Here is a 16,499-nt window from a genome sequence, read left to right on the forward strand (position 1 = left end):
CCCTGGTGTCTGACTCTGCCCAGGCAAAACACAAATCAAAGAGGCTGATTCCACACATTTTCCACTTTGGGGGTCTTTTTATTTTATTTTTGTAGCCATGGCAACAAATGCAGTGGGAAATTGCAAGTTTCAAGACACACGAAGTCAGCAAGCATCTTTATAGCTTAGGGAGATGAAGAAAATGAGGGAGCTAAAGGAGCCAATAGAGAAAGAGAGCGGCAGAGCCTTGCACAGTGCCAATAGAAACCAGTACCAGTACCAGGAACCAGGAACTAAAGCTGCTTCCAAAATACTCCTCATAGGGAAGGGAGAATCAGTCTCTTTCCAGTCCAGATCACTTTCACATATGTTCACCCATGCCTGTTCCAACCCGTTTCCACAGTAATCTGCCTTTTTAATTATTATTTTAAAAAACTCAGCACAGAAAACTGTCCTTAATTATGTATTTTCTCTTAAAACACCCAAATAGATTTTAACACATCTTTGAGCTGGGTTTTGGAATATTTGGAAAATAGCAAAGCCAGTGGATAGGTTAAGTTTCAGTCCAATGCATTACTACAAGAAAGGTCACAGGGCACCTGGAATGGGCCAGGATTTTCCCTGGCATTCAAGTACTGTATATCCATAAATCCATACAAGTGTAGACATGGCTGGCCTGCCCAAGAGGCAAGGTAAGGCAACCTCCTTGGATGGCAGGATCCACAGGGGAAGCAGATCTTGATGTAGATATTTATTCCCCACCTTGTTCCTGATGTAGATCTTTACTCACCCCTTCTTTCCTGGCAGGGAAGGAATGCACAATTTTGTGGTTTGCCTAAAGTACCAAAAAGTCTTGGGGTGGCCCTGAGTGTAGAGCTCTTTCCAATTAGGGATGAATGAATCAGTCAGTGCGTTGCATCCTAGTTCTACACAGAGTAGACACAATGAAATTCATGTGCGTAAGTGAGTCTACTATAACTTGTTGGGATATTTCCGTTCCACCTTAAAAAGGAGCAGGATGTTTGTGTCACAGCCTGCGTATTTCCTGTCTCACAGGATGTTTCTGTTGTGTCTTTTGCTTTCGTTTCCCTCTCACTGCCGGAACTCATCTCTAGCAGGCAGTCATGATTTTTCTTTGTTCTGATCAACACTGAATAAACCTCTAAATAATGCTCTCCTGTGTGCATCTTCCGTTGTGCAAATCTGCTGATAGAGTGTGCAAGAGCTCTGGATATTTGGCAAGCTATTTCTGGAGCTCCTGTCGCTAATTGCTGATACTGCGTGTCTACGGGAGATTGATGGATGTCCGGAGACGACGTGGAGTCAAGATGGACTTTATCTCCCTGGCAGTATCTGAACAACAGGTTATGGGCCCAGATAAACAGCACTTACAGGAGAGTAAGACTGTGACAGACTGCTGAGGTATGTGGGGAAAAGCGAAAGTAAGGCTTTTCGTTGCCGCGGCAAAGTGCCTTTGATGCCCGGCTGGCTTAATTGGCCTGAGAGTCAAGCCAAAGGCTTCGTGATTTATGGGCAGCCAAGATAAGAAGCCTCTGAAGTTGAAAAGGGCTCACAGTTGAAGTGAAAAGCTAAAATGGATCTTTTTCAAGCTGCTTCTGAAGCTGCTGAGTGCCCTAAGCTAAATGGCCGCAACTTTCAGACCTGGGCAGGGTACTGTGAGGGCCAGATGAGGAGGCTTGGTGTGTGGAATGCTATTACTGAGGACCCCCCAGCCCCTGTGACAGATGATTGGAGGGCACAGGATTCAAGAGCCATGGGGATAATTTTGCTCTCAGTAGCTCCTGAAGAGTTAATCACCCTGGATGGCAAGGCCAGTGCCCGTGAGATGTGGAATGCTTTGAAGCTGGCCCATCTGCCAGTCAACTCAGCCCAGAGTTTGACTGCATCGGAGGTCCTGGCTGTTTCCCGGAATGCAAGTCAATGCAGGGATGCCGTGGGCGCCGGTTGCAAGCTGCAGGGGGAGCTGACTGTGGTGTCATCCCAAGCAGCATTCCAGCCTCCAGGGGGAGCCAAGGAGTCGGCAGATGAGAGCTCTGTTTCTCGTGGGAACCAAGGTCATCGCCTCTGCAGACGTCGGAAGGCCAGAGGTAAACAGAGACAGATGCCTGTAGATGGACAGAAGCAGAAGGGGGGTGAAGAGCCCACGCCAGTGGAAAACAAGGCTTTGTTTGCTGGCACAGCTTCACCAAAGGCTAAAGGCAAGTCTGATGGCCAGGAGCAGGAGGGCAAGCAGTTTAAGCCCACGCCGGTGGAAAACAAGGTTTTGCTTGCCAGAAAAGCTGCTCCAAAGGCCAAGTCCCGATTTATTGTTGATTCTGCTGCTACCTGCCATCTCACGAAAGATAAGCATCTCTTTATCTCCTTCAAACCTCAAGATGGTGAGGTCCACCTGGCTGACGGAAGGACGTTGCAGATCGCAGGAGAAGGGACTGTGAAACTTGCAAGTCTGCATACTACCATCAGAAATGTACTTTATGTTCCAGGTGCTGTGAACAATTTGCTCAGTGTCCCACAGCTGATTGGGCGTGGTTTTGAGGTTTCCTTCAAGAGGAACGTCTGTGTCATCAGGAAAGGCAAAGAGGACATTTTGCATGCAAAGTTTATAGATGGCTTGTTCTGTATAACTTATGATGACAATGCTGTTGCTGTGTCTAATGTTGATTCTTGTTGTGTTGCACAAACTAACAAGGTTCTTCATGCAGGATGTGTTCATGAAGCACACAGAAGATTTTGTCACATGTCTTGGCAGGCGCTGGCCAAGATGCCTGAATTGGTTGAGGGTTTGAACATCAAACCCTGTAAGTTTCACATGAAATGTGTATCTTGTGCAGAGAACAAGGTGAAGGTTGCTCCAAAAGGCAAGGAGTCTAGCAGGCAGGCTTCCAAACCCTACCAGCTAGTTCACGCAGACCTGGTTGGTCCTCTTGCGCCCTCTTTGGGTGGAGCAAGGTACTTCATGGTTCTAATTGATTCTTTTTCCAGGTACATTCATGTGTTTATGCTTGAGCAGAAATCACAAGCGTTTCCTAGGTTCAAGGCATTCTGTGCTTGGTTGGAGAATGTTCACAGTAAACTTATCGGCTGTTTGTTTACTGATCGAGGCGAGCAATTCACTTCTCAGCAGTTTGAAGCTTTCCTGACTGAGAAGGGAATTCAGCATAGCCTCTCAAGTCCTGGATCCCCATGGGAGGTTAATGAGCAAGCAAAGCAAACATTGCTTCAACGCATGAAAACCTTGTTGCATGATGCCAATCTCCCTGAGAAGTTTTGGGGGGAGTCTCTGTCGACGTATGTTTACACGTGTAATTGCAGACTGTCATCACCTATTGGTTGTACTCCCTACGAGAAGATGTTTGGTAAGAAACCAAATGTCAAGCACATGAGAATCTTTGGTTCTGACATGTGGGTACACACCCCACAAAGCAACAAGCTTGGGAAGCGTGGGGCACATGGTTTGTTCATGGGGTACGACAAAGGAGCATACAGGGTATGGATGACTGACTCTAAGTCCATTAAGTTCACAAGGAGTGTTGAGTACAATCCTAAGTGGGGGGAAAATGTGGGAATTTTCCAGAGTTACCCAGAGGAGGATGAAGGTGATGTGAAAAAAGCAGGTGATGCTAAGGAAGCTGAGGAAGCTGATGATGATGATGATGATGATGATGATCAGAGTTCGGATTCCAGTTCAGTGGGTGGCGCTGCTGCTGGTGTGAGTGACAGTGATGACACAGCAGACTACAAGAGCACAAAGGCCTCAGTCAGACCATCTGATGTGTCTGACAATGAACTGGAAGAACCACTGTTCACCATTGGTCGTTTTTCTCCCAAGAAGGAGGAGATGAGTCCAGAAGACTTGCGTCTAGTACGCAGATCTGAAAGGGCGACCAAGGGCAGACCTCCAAAGAGATTTGCTGATGAGTTTGCTAAAACGGCAACTGCTGTTCTTAGTAGCTCAGAGACGGTATGGGAACCTTCAAGCTTCAAAGAGGTTCAGGAGTTAACCTCTAAAGATGCTGAGCCTTGGCTTGATGCCATGAAGGCTGAAGTTGATTCCTTGAACAGGAACCAAACTTGGGAATTGGTACCGGTAGTCCCAGGAATGAGACTGGTTGGCAGCAAATGGGTCTTCAAGGCCAAGACAGACCAGAATGGCAAGGTTGTCAGACACAAAGCCAGATTGGTTGCCAGAGGTTTTTCACAGGTACCAGGACAGGATTACCACGAGACCTACTCACCCACCGTCAAATATGAGAGCATTCGACTGATGCTCAAGATTGCTTCGGAGGAGAAACTGCATGTTTCCCATCATGACATTAATACAGCTTTTTTGTACGGGAATTTGGCGGAGGAGCTGTATATGCTTCCACCTGATGGAATGCAGATACAGAAGGGAATGGTCTGTAAACTGCGGAAATCCTTATATGGTCTCAAGCAGAGTGCCAGGTGTTGGAACACAAAACTCACTGAGACGTTGCTTTCTCTAGGTTTTCACCAGGGCAAAGCTGATCCGTGTGTGTTTGTCAAGGAGGAGGGGCAAAACAAACTGTATTGTTTATGTTTTGTTGATGATCTTCTGATGTTCTGGAAGAATCAGGCTTTGTACCAAAGCACCCTAGCTCAGCTGAAGGAGCACTTTGACATGAAGGATCTTGGTGAGGTATCCAACTATCTTTCTCTGCAGGTGGAGAGGGACAAAGCAGGTAATTTTCTGGTTCACCAAACGCAGAAAATTGCTGACGTATTAACCAGGTTGAATTTGGTTGATGCAAACCCAGCAGACACACCGATGGTGACAGGTTACCAGGTAGATAGTACTGCTGAAGCATTTTCTGACACAACGCTGTACAGATGCATTCTAGGCAAGTTGAATTTCATTGCTAGATGCTCAAGACCTGACATAGCTGTAAGCACTAACCTGCTTAGCAGACATGCTAATAATCCTACTGTTCAGGATTGGAAAGCTCTGAAGCGCATAGCCCGCTATTTGAAAGGGACTATGCACTACAGGCTGAGGTTCACCAGTCAGAAGACTGGAGGTCTTGAAATCTTTGCTGATGCAAGTTTTGGAAGTGACACCACGGATGGTACAAGCACTTCTGGAGTATGCTACATGTACAACCACTGTCTGTTTGACTGGCTGTGCAGGAAGCAGATGACAGTGAGCCTAAGTTCCTGTGAAGCAGAACTCAATGCTCTGTCATTTTCACTCATGGATTGTGAATGGTTGATGCAACTGTTTAAGGACATCAGGGTTTCTGTGAAATGTCCTATACAAGTGTATCAAGACAATAGATCCTGTTTGGCTTTGCTGAACTCAGAGAGTTGCAAGCAAAGAACCAAGTACTTGCAGATTAAGCTACATCGTGCAAGAGAGTGTATTCAGAAAGGACTCATTCAGGTGACCTACATGCCAGGAAATGAAATTCCTGCTGATCTGTTGTCGAAGGTTGTTAACAGAGAACAACTTAAGGTTTATGTACAAAGGTTGCAATTGGGTTGAACCACAGGTACTACAGGTTACACGGAAAGGGGGAGGATGTTGGGATATTTCCGTTCCACCTTAAAAAGGAGCAGGATGTTTGTGTCACAGCCTGCGTATTTCCTGTCTCACAGGATGTTTCTGTTGTGTCTTTTGCTTTCGTTTCCCTCTCACTGCCGGAACTCATCTCTAGCAGGCAGTCATGATTTTTCTTTGTTCTGATCAACACTGAATAAACCTCTAAATAATGCTCTCCTGTGTGCATCTTCCGTTGTGCAAATCTGCTGATAGAGTGTGCAAGAGCTCTGGATCTTTGGCAAGCTATTTCTGGAGCTCCTGTCGCTAATTGCTGATACTGCGTGTCTACGGGAGATTGATGGATGTCCGGAGACGACGTGGAGTCAAGATGGACTTTATCTCCCTGACAGTATCTGAACATAACTGTGTCAATGTTTGAACAAAATCTATTGTTGGTTTCACATATGTTAATTCATAAGTTTATTCGATCTTGTTCATTTCATCCATAGGCTGGGGGGGGGGATCCAGTCTTCCAGGCCTCTCTTTATGGACCTCAGGACTTTTCCTAGATTACACCACTGTGTCCCCCATGATATTCTTGCATAGAAGCTCCTGGCAGTGATCTTGAGTAAGGTGATCCCACTCGGTGCCTCTGCAGAGAAACTGTACGGCTGGTTCAGCCCTACAACTGAGATCACCTGGAAGGCCTCAGCCAATACACCCCATGCCATCATCCACCTCCAGGCATGCTTCAGGTGGCTGTGGAATTGACCCCACACAACTGCTGCCTGCTTCTGGTGACTCCAGGTGGGGTCAATGCCTTCCCCTCCCTTCCATCACTTTGCAGTCAAGAAGTGTCAGGGACTGACCATAGGAGGAATGATGGAGACTTCCGACAGGTATTCATGCCTTACAGAATTGAAGGCCTTGGCCTGGTCAAGGGAGAGGATGTATCTGGACCATCAGCCCTGCTTCACAACCTCCAACATCTCCCTAAAGGTGCACAAGAAGTCCATCATGTTTCTCCCTGGAATTTGTTTGTCTGACCCCAATGCAACACATCACTGACCTTGTTCATGCATTGCAGAAACAAATGAGCCTTCAGTTCTTGATGTCATAGAAGAGAATCATAGAATGATAGAATTGTAGTGTTGAAAAGGTCCCCAAGGCTCATCTACCCAAACCTCCTGCAATGCAGGAATCTCAGCTAAAGCATCAATGACAGATGATCACCCAACCGCTGCTTAAACACCTCCAAGGAATGAGAGCCCACAAATTCCCATGGGGGACAGTTCCACTGTTGAACAGCTCCTACTGTCAGAAAGTTCTTCCTGATGTTTATTTGGAATCTCCTTTCTTGTAATGTGAAGTCACATTTGAGTCTTACTCTCCACAGCATGAGAAAACAAGCTTTTTCCCTCCTCCATTTGATAGCCCTTGATATATTCGAAGATGGCTATTATATCTCCTCTCAGTCTCCTCTTTCCCAGGCTAAACATACCCAGCTAGAAAACAACTTTAATGTTGTATTTCAGCTGTGCCGAGACTGGTATAATTGGAGCTCCTTCTGCACTGGTATCCTGTTCAAAAGCTAGAATTTGCTCGTACTGCTCCTTGGCCTGGCTTTCTTTTACCAAATCAATCTTTTTCTGTAGAATTAGAATGTGTTTCAGTTTCATGATCTCCATAGCAGCTAAGTGTTCTTAGGTCTGTGGCTGAGCATATGACTCATCGCCAGTTATTAACAGCAGAGCTGTGTCCATGACAGCTGCTCCGTTTAACATAGCAGCCATCAAGATATCATGGCCAGGACAATCCACGAAAGAGACATGCCTAACTAGTTTAAAATTCCTTTTGGTCCCAGAAGTATCTTTTGGGAATTTGTCAGGTATACTGCTCCCACAGGATTGGTAACATTCTGGCTGAGAACAACCTGGATAATGACGTTTGTAAATCTTAGCTTTGGCATAGCCCAGCTTGATAGTGATATTTCTCTCCAGTTCATTTTTGAATCAACAGTATGAACTTCAGAAATAGATTTTACTACTATAGACTTTCCATAAGCTACATGGTCAATTGTACCTATATTAATTGTAGCTTGCCTGCTGATGACTTCTGGTGACAGAGGTGTCAACTTATTTACTTAAAAGGCACTCAGGGAGAGGTGTGGCTGCTCCAGAGTCACTCCTGCCTCATCGCCTGCCATCTTGAGGGAGTTGTCTTTGTCCTCAAGTCACTGTAGAAGAAAGGTGTGCAAATGGGTCTCTTTGGGAGAAAACAGCCTCAGGCTGGATGCAGGTTAATGGAGTCTGTATGAGGAGAGAAAGACCTTTTATTTCAGGTCTGCTTGGTGTAATTTTATATTACTAAGAAGCTGAACCTTTGCTTGGACATGCACATAATTTTATACTACTATAGTAATCTATGCTATTATAGGTTCATCTAACCACAATGGACTCAGTTCATTCCTTTGTTGTATGTACCGCAGCTAAAGATGGTAGCAAAGACTCCACCTCGTAACTGCAAGACACCTCATACCTTTGCCTGCCTCCTCTGCCAACATGGCCTCTGGTGAAGGTGCCACCATGGACTCTGCCGAAGCCACCACTCCTGGCACAATCTCCTCCTCTGTGGCCTCCACCACCACCACCACCACCACCACCAATGCAGCCTTTGCCAAAGCCACTACTGCAGGAACAATTTCTGCTGAAGCTGCCAGTGTGGCATCTGTTGAAGCTGCTGCTGTTGGTGCGTACTTCCGGAAGCCAGCTTCCAGAAGTGCTACAATGGAAGGAGGAGAAAAGTGGTGACACACAGAGGCAAATGTGGGTTTTGCTTCAATTTGTGGTCCCATCCCAAGCTCTTGTACGAGCCAACTGATTTGCCCCACAGGGTGGGACGAAAAAATGTGCTTACTTTGGTCCCACACTCTGGTGCTGCCAGAGCCCAGGAGCCAAAATGGGACATTTGGGATTGGAATCAGAAACTGGAATGGCTTCTGTCAATCCAGGATATCCCGCTTAAAATGGGACAGTTGTGTCACATATCTTCCAGTGGTGGCTGATGTCTGTTGGGACTGGTATGGCAGAAGGCAGGGAGGTCAACCATAAGTGGAGCCAGAGCCAATGACAGACAAATCCAACTAATCCTAGCTTTGTTCTCACCCTCCTTCCCGCAGAGTTTTACAAGGGCAACTGAGACAAAATGCGAGGAACCTGACACATAGTGCCTGTCCTGGCCCTTGTTGCCAGGCAAAGAACTTGAACTCCCAACTCAGCTTCTGCCAAAGGCTTTAAAACATAAATCAGAGTGGTACATAAAGAAGTGTCAGGGCTGGACTCAGATGCAGTTCAGCATGAAAGAAGCAGAGCTCTGTTATCAGTGAAGTTAACTCTTTATTCAAGGAAACTACATACAACTCAGCAACACTTCCCAGCAGGTCTTGCCCCTATGGAGCAGTTGCCAGGACTGAAGGTTTCTGCCTTCCATCCTTTCTAAGGCTCCTCCTCTCCTGGATGTTTCCCAAGCAGTCTCAAACTGCATATGTGCACTCCTGGCCTGCTCTTATTATTCTGGGCATTTACGGAGAGCAAGGGGGAGGGGAGCTTGTCGCAGCAGGAGAGGTATATTCCCTGAATTCTTCAGCAGTTTCTTGACACACACACACACACACACACACACCCTGCTTCAGCCTTGGAGTCTGAACTGCTCCCTGTCACAGGCTCTTCTTGCTCACTAAACCCTGTAGCCTCTTCAGCATCCAGCACCACCAATTCCCTAGCTCTTCCTCTTCCTCTTCGGGGTTTCCCTTGGGAGATCCCTGACTGGTGCCTCCCACCACTCCTTTTTGTCCAGTCGGTCCCTGACAGCAAGACACAATTACAAGGTACAGCAAGTGTGCAAGAGGATAAGATAGATACATAGCTAGGTAAAAGCTAAGACATTGATCCATAAGTGGCACACTCCCTGCATCTTCCTTTTGATGGATGGGGTAGGCATAGCTTTAGTATGACAAATGTTACAAGATTGGATGAGCAAATGGCACCCCTCCAGGCAAATTCAGCTCATGAGGTCTGTTTACAACGGTGCTGTTAGCTCCATGTCCTAGAAGAGGAAAGTGTCACTAGGTTAGCATTTTATTTACTCTTCAGAAGGAGCCTCACTGCTGACAGGGGAATACCAGGGGCAGTTCCATGGGTGGAGGGATCTAACTAGGGGTGGTCAGTGACACAGGAACAAAACACTCTTCTGCTAATCAGCTTGGTCCCTTCTTGGGATCCAGTTCTCCATCTTCAAAACTATTAATCCCTTCCTTGGCTCTGACACTTGTTAGGGTCCTACTGACACCTTCCCCCACCCTACCAGGATCCTCCTCACGGTCATCCAGCTCCAGCTTTCTAAGCTCTTCCCATTTCCTCCTAGGATTAGACCACCCACCCCATGACACTTCCATGGGATTCATGACACTGTCATCCTCTGAACGGGTTGTAATCAAGAAGGCAGGCAGTTGGGAGCTTGCTGAGGGCAGACTCAGGTTGGTGGCTATTGCCCCATTCACCCTGATGGATCAGCCTCCACAGATACCTTCCATAAATTAGGTAATTTAAAAATAACAGGGAAAGGGGGACTTGTAGCCTCACATAAATATATTGCTCGACACAGCCATATGTATCGGCACAATGACCAAAACAATATGGTTGTATTAACAGATACTACCTACTTTTTAATGGATCTCAGCTGCCAGGATTAGCTACCAGTAATGTACTTTGAGCTGTCAGGCAATATCACAAACTGTGAGTGCATTACACGTTATAGGCATCAATTTTTTTCTAAGTGAAAAGGCATTTCAAATTCAAAACACTTCACATCTAATGATGGGAAATTATCTTGATGGATCCCCTTCAGTTGGGAGGGAGAAGTGGGAGAGAACCACAACTGATCAGGAAGTGGTGAATTGTATACTCCACCCCCACCCTCAATCTACCCAGAGAAAGCTGAAAGGCATATGTCTGGATGAAGCAGATTGGGAATCTAAAAGCAAATGGAAGAAGACATTTTGAGGCTGCTCTGGTTGTCAGAAAATGAATGAGTACATGGAGCTATCGCCCTATGGCCAGAGCTTTCACAGGAATGACAAATGAATTCAAAAATCATCCTCATCTGAATCTCAGGGTTCATTTGGTTGTGATTCCTGCATTGCAGGGGGTTGAACTAGATGACCCTTGGGGTCCTTTCCAATTCTACAGTTCTATGATTCCATACTGACGTTCCAAAGGACATATTCTTCTTCCTAAAGTGGAACCAATACATCCAACACTCCTCATGACATTTGAAGAAAGCTGCTGAATCAGGCCCAAGACATATCTAGTCCAGCATCCTGTTCTCACAGTGGCCAGTCATATGAATATGGGAAACCTACAAGCAGGACTTGAACATAAAAGCACTCTCTTTAATTGTGATTTCCAGGAACAGGTAATTAGAGGAATTTGTCAGATAAGTGGCGGTAGAACCTAACCATTGTGACTGATAGCCATTGATACGTACTCAATGCTCTGTTCTTCCGTTTTTATTTCCAATTTTGCTAATGTGTATATTCTCCCTCCCCACACACACTAGAACTCATTTCAAGCAGAGTTCAAATCTAGAGTAAAGTGAGGCCCAACTCATAATGGAACATGGACTTCAGAATGATGGGAGTTTATATTCCAAATCCCTCACAGCTGAATTCCCCCACTATATCTCAGAAAAGTTATTTGTCTGATCAATTAACGATCTCCCCACTCCCCTCCAAACCTCAGATCATCCTCTAGTGGTGCTTCCAGAAACAAAGAATGGCCACCTTGCCAATTTGCACGTCCCTTCCCATCAGAGATGTTACATCCAGTGGCATTTGAGAGTCCCTATGCTGACAAATTGCATCCTGGCAGATGAGTTGGATCTTCCAGAAATTCATCCCATCAAAAGAGGAACTGCTTCTTAATGCTGAATAGAGTTTGTTCCTTCCTAGCATGCTGTCAAACTCAGGTATCTCACACCACCTAAGATGGTGTCTCTGGACAGACCTAATGCATGCTTACAACCCCAGAAGATAACTACTAATTCCAAAGATGTTGCCTTTCATACATTTCACACGAATGTGTGAACCTGAGAGTTTCAAATATGGTGAAGCCAAAGAGTACAGCATTTACAAAGAAAGTAAACCTCCACCCCTCCACCCCCCCCCCACTGTACACTGTAGCAGTGGTGGAAGATCACCCATTAGCAGGGATCACCAACTTCCAGTAGGCACACATGGAGAAAGTGTAATGGACACATGTCTTGGGGGGGGGGGAGGCTGTCATAACCCAAAATGACTGCCACATCTAAGAGAACAGAAAAAAGAGAGAAGATCACAAAATGGTATGGCTATGCTCTCCTCCAACAATGGGTCACTGTGGCTGCTCACCAAGGGAAGCTCTTTGGACATCTCTACTCTTCAGGAGAGAAGGTAGGGAGGGTGTTGGTGTTTTGTCATAACAGAAGGGAGGGAAGTTGAGTCCTGTCATATAATGAAATGCGAGCATCTCTGAAGGGAAGTGTTGTTCAATGTAGGAGAGGCAGACAGAAACAAGCAAACATTCTCTCATGCATTCTGCATTTTTCAGGTGATATTATTCCGCGGGTTCCAAAGGAAATACAAGTGAGCACATGGTTGCCTGTGAGGACTGTGTTGGCTACCCCTGTCATTACACAATCTTCAGCAACCTGGCATCCTGTAGATGTTTTGTAATACAACACCCATCAGCCCAAGGAATTACAGCTGTGGCGGCTGGAATTATGAGAGTTGTAGCCAAAACATCTAGAGGCAGCCAGGTTGGCAAGGGCTGCTTTGAAGAAACAGAATGTCTAAGAACCAAAAGAATGAGTCGGACAAGCTGATTGACAGTCTTTCTGCACTCTCTTGTTTTTTGCCTGAAAACCAAACTGGTTACTGCTGCATTTCTGGTCCAGGTCAGGAGCCCTGAGGGAAAATGGCACCATCCCACCTGTCAGGAGGGATTTCAATATGAAATAGTATTTTCTAAGGTGGCGGGGGGAGTGGGGGGACAGCCCTTTGAGATTGCCTCATTAGTCAGGGAGCATTTGCATGCCTATGGCTGAAGGCAAAGGATGACCTTAAGTTGCATTATCACAAGGAACATGATGTTTCACTTGGGGCAGGAGAAGGCAGCAGGAAATTAAAGCTTCAGACATTAGGAACTGGGGCTTTGATGGCCCTCTCCTAGCCAACATGGCATGCATAATAAATGGTACTAAAATAACAGGGTTGCAGGTTGGAACCATAGCTAGCTAGGAAACTGTTTCTTTCCTGGAAGCCACAATCAGGACTATATTAAGGACCCAAAATACTGATAGGCCAAGGTCACAAACTACTTGTGTGCTGTAGTTGCAATTTAAAATGGAGATGTTTCCATAAAGTGCCAGCTCTAGGGATTTGTTTGTGTTTACAAGCAAGTGGTGTATAAATTTTATGAATAAAATAAATATCCCAGACCCTCAACCTGGTCTCCCTACCCAAGCTGCAAGGCTCTGTCCTCTCGCTATGTATAGTCTCCTCAATGTGTAACTCAGAACCAGTTCTCCCTATCTCACTCCCTATCTCCCAACCTGAAACCTGTTTAAAATCTCACTGTTTAAAATCTCAAATCCACCACTATCTCTCATCTTAAATCCAGCCCTCTCTCTCTCTCTCTCTCTCTCTCTCTCTCTCTCTCTCTCTCTCTAACTGCTCCTTTTATTCTTCCCCCCAAAGTGTTGTTCCTCTCCCCACTGTGGCCAGCTGACTCTGTAGCCAATGAACGAGAGGCTCCAGCACTCTGGTGGAGTTTCAGAGGAAATGCATCACCAGACGCTAGTCCGGCTCTGCTGTCCATCACAGATCCACTCTAAATTAACAGCCTTTTGTGTACACAGGTTGCTTTCAGCCAGATGAATGACCAGCAGGTCAAGTGAGCAGAAGTACTGAGCGTATTTGGAAAGCACTGGTCTAAAATCTCACCACAGCATCACAGTCTGGAAATCCAGGAAAACATGTGCCCAGGAACAGTGCTCGGAGCTTTATGCTCTGGCACTGGGGTGCTGAGAGCAGGCGGGGGTGTGGTGTGCGTCCTGGGAGTGTGGCGTCTAGCACAGGTGGGGGAGGCAGCCATGATAGCACCCCACTGGGATTGTGCTGCTGGGGGCAGTGTGCTCCCACCGCCCCCCTCTTCCTCCACCAGTGCCCAGGAAAACATGCACCCAAGGCAGAAGGCATAGCTGGTGAGACCACAGCATGCTGTTCCACCCAGAGCACTGTATGGTGCCTGATGATCCCACCTGCTTGTAGCCTGAAAATTAAGCAGAATTACTGACAGTAGTGTGCTCCCAAAGAAAGACGGACATGGCCCTGAAATGCACGCAGTCACCAACGCCTCACAGTCATTATCAGTTCGTCACTAACCCCTGAGAAGCAGCAGAAGTAACAGCCCCAATGTGAAAAAACTGAGTCCATGCTCTCTAGGGGATAGCCCCAAGCTCCCCATGGCTGCTCTTAGCACCCAGCCACCTGATCAGCCATGATCCATCCTGGTGAATGAACAGCTGGCTGCCTACAATAAACCAAAAGCTCAGAAAAACCACTCATGTCCCAGACTGGACATGGGAGAATTGGAATAAGATCCTAGTGCCCCTATCACATTGGTCAGTCTCTGAACATCACATGAACTCTGAATCTGTACAGCTGACATCAACAAAGCACAAAGCCATGATGAGGAGTTGGTTTTGAAGCTCTCCCCACTGTGGCCAGCTGACTCTGTAGCCAATGAATGAGAGGCTCCAGCACTCTGGTGGAGTTTCAGAGGAAATGCATCACCAGACGCTAGTCCGGCTCTGCTGTCCATCACAGATCCACTCTAAATCAACAGCCTTTTGTGTACACAGGTTGCTTTCACTTACTCTCAGAGAGCCAAAAGGGCCAGTGTGAATGCCACCCGGAAAAAGTGAGGCCTCATAAGGGGACCAACAAACAGAAGGAACTCAAGGCAGCACATGCATTTGGTTAACAGGTGCTTCCTGCCAGGACCAGGCCTGCTTAGCTTTATCAAGGTGGTAGCTTCATGTGCCTTCAAACCATACCCTGGGACCAGGATATCCTTAGCATTGGTTGGGAGTAAGCTATTCTCAGCATACATTGACCAGGCTACATAGGAATGGTCTATAGAGGGATCAGCATAAGGAGACGAAGTGGATGTGGAGGCCAAATAGTTCCATCAGTTCCATCCCGATGATGGCATAATAGCCATTAGGAAATAAACAGAGAACATTATTTTGGCAAGGAATATTGACAGAAGGGCCTGTTGTGCCACAGGTGCCATATCTTGAGACTTATCATTTTCTCTTTGTCTCCCAATAGCTGAAATTTGCTATGTGGCAAAAGAACAACCCTCCCAGTCACACAGATGTTTGAGAAGGCATTACGAAATGGCTGATCAGCCTCCAAAGTAGGCCTCGATCTATTCTCCTTCAGTCTTCTCTGACTGGGCCCACCACTAATTATAGTTGCATTTCTTCAAATTAGGCGCCTTTGATATGTTGTCAGTGTTATTAAATGAGGGAGTCTGGCAGCGTGCATTCCCCCTCTGGCCACTGGCAGATCATATCTTGCAAGGAGATAGTGTGAATTAGATAATTGTACTTAACATGAACTAAACCAAAATAAAATCTACATTGGGATGACTGACCTTATATATATGGCTATATATATATATATATATATATATTGCTCCACTGGTATTTTCTATCTGATGAAATACCTCATTTTCTTTTTTAAAAAAATAAACTTTCCCCAACCTGGCACTAGTGTTTTTTATTTTTAAAGAAAGAACTTTGTCTGCATTTTCATGTGAATTTCTCCCAAGAAATTTTGATATGCAATTCTTCCTAATAGAAATATTTTTGCAAAATAATTTCCCAAATATATTGCATTTTTGTATGCTATTTTCACACATACAAACATTTTTGTTAAAAAAAAAATTATTCACTTTTTCTAATCAATACAAACACCAAACCAAAAAGACACATACAACAAAAAACCATAACAATAATAACACAAATTGACAACTCAAATTTAAATATAGTAATATCCCTTGTTATCACCACTTTCTCCCCCCTCTATTTCCCACTGTTATCCGCCTTGTCACTTAGATATTCGTTCCAAATTTCTTCGTATTTTCGTATTTATCCATTCTTATTTTGCACCGACAAGCAATTCTTTCGTATGTAGCTAATCTGTCTATATTATCAATCCATATGCTCAGTGGAATCTTTTTGCAACTCTTCCAATTCACCAAAACAAGGTGTGTGTTTTTTGCTTCTAATATAGCACAATACAACCACATTTTTTGGCCCCTTGAGATCTTCCAAGTTTCTAGAATATAATTTAGAATTAAAGGATGGTGGAGAAGTAGGAAATAGGTTGGCTAAGGAAAGGAAGAAAAAAAGCAATGTTTCTGGGGCTGGCCAGCCAGTGGCAAGTCAAAGAGGATGAGAAGAGTTATCTGAGTGAAAAGCTCACTGGGTTAAAAAAAAATAAAAAAAAATGAAAGCAAGGCAACCCCTGGGACTCCAGGCAATCTCAGGGGTCTTTGTGTTTCACATACTCACAAACATTCATTTTTGTGCACATTATTTGGCTAAATAGCTGCATTTCGAAAATTCAGAGAAGTGCGAATTTCAAAGGATGTTTCAGTTTGCATATTGTTTCAGAAAACACAAATTGGGTAGGTTTGCCTTTAAAAATGAATTGGCTTTCTACCTGGTACCCTCAACATGTGTTAGACCATTCATTGTTTGCCATCTGAATTTCCCCATTAACTCTGGGCTTCAGAGACAACTTTCTGCAGTAGAAGCAATGCATCAGAAAACCTGAATTGTTTCTTGTTTCTTATTTCTAAATCTCAGCACAGAGTGTTGAACATTTGTAGAC

The sequence above is a fragment of the Podarcis tiliguerta genome (assembly GCF_965153285.1).
Source record: "Podarcis tiliguerta genome assembly, chromosome: Z".
In the NCBI taxonomy this organism is placed as follows: Eukaryota; Metazoa; Chordata; class Lepidosauria; order Squamata; family Lacertidae; genus Podarcis; species Podarcis tiliguerta.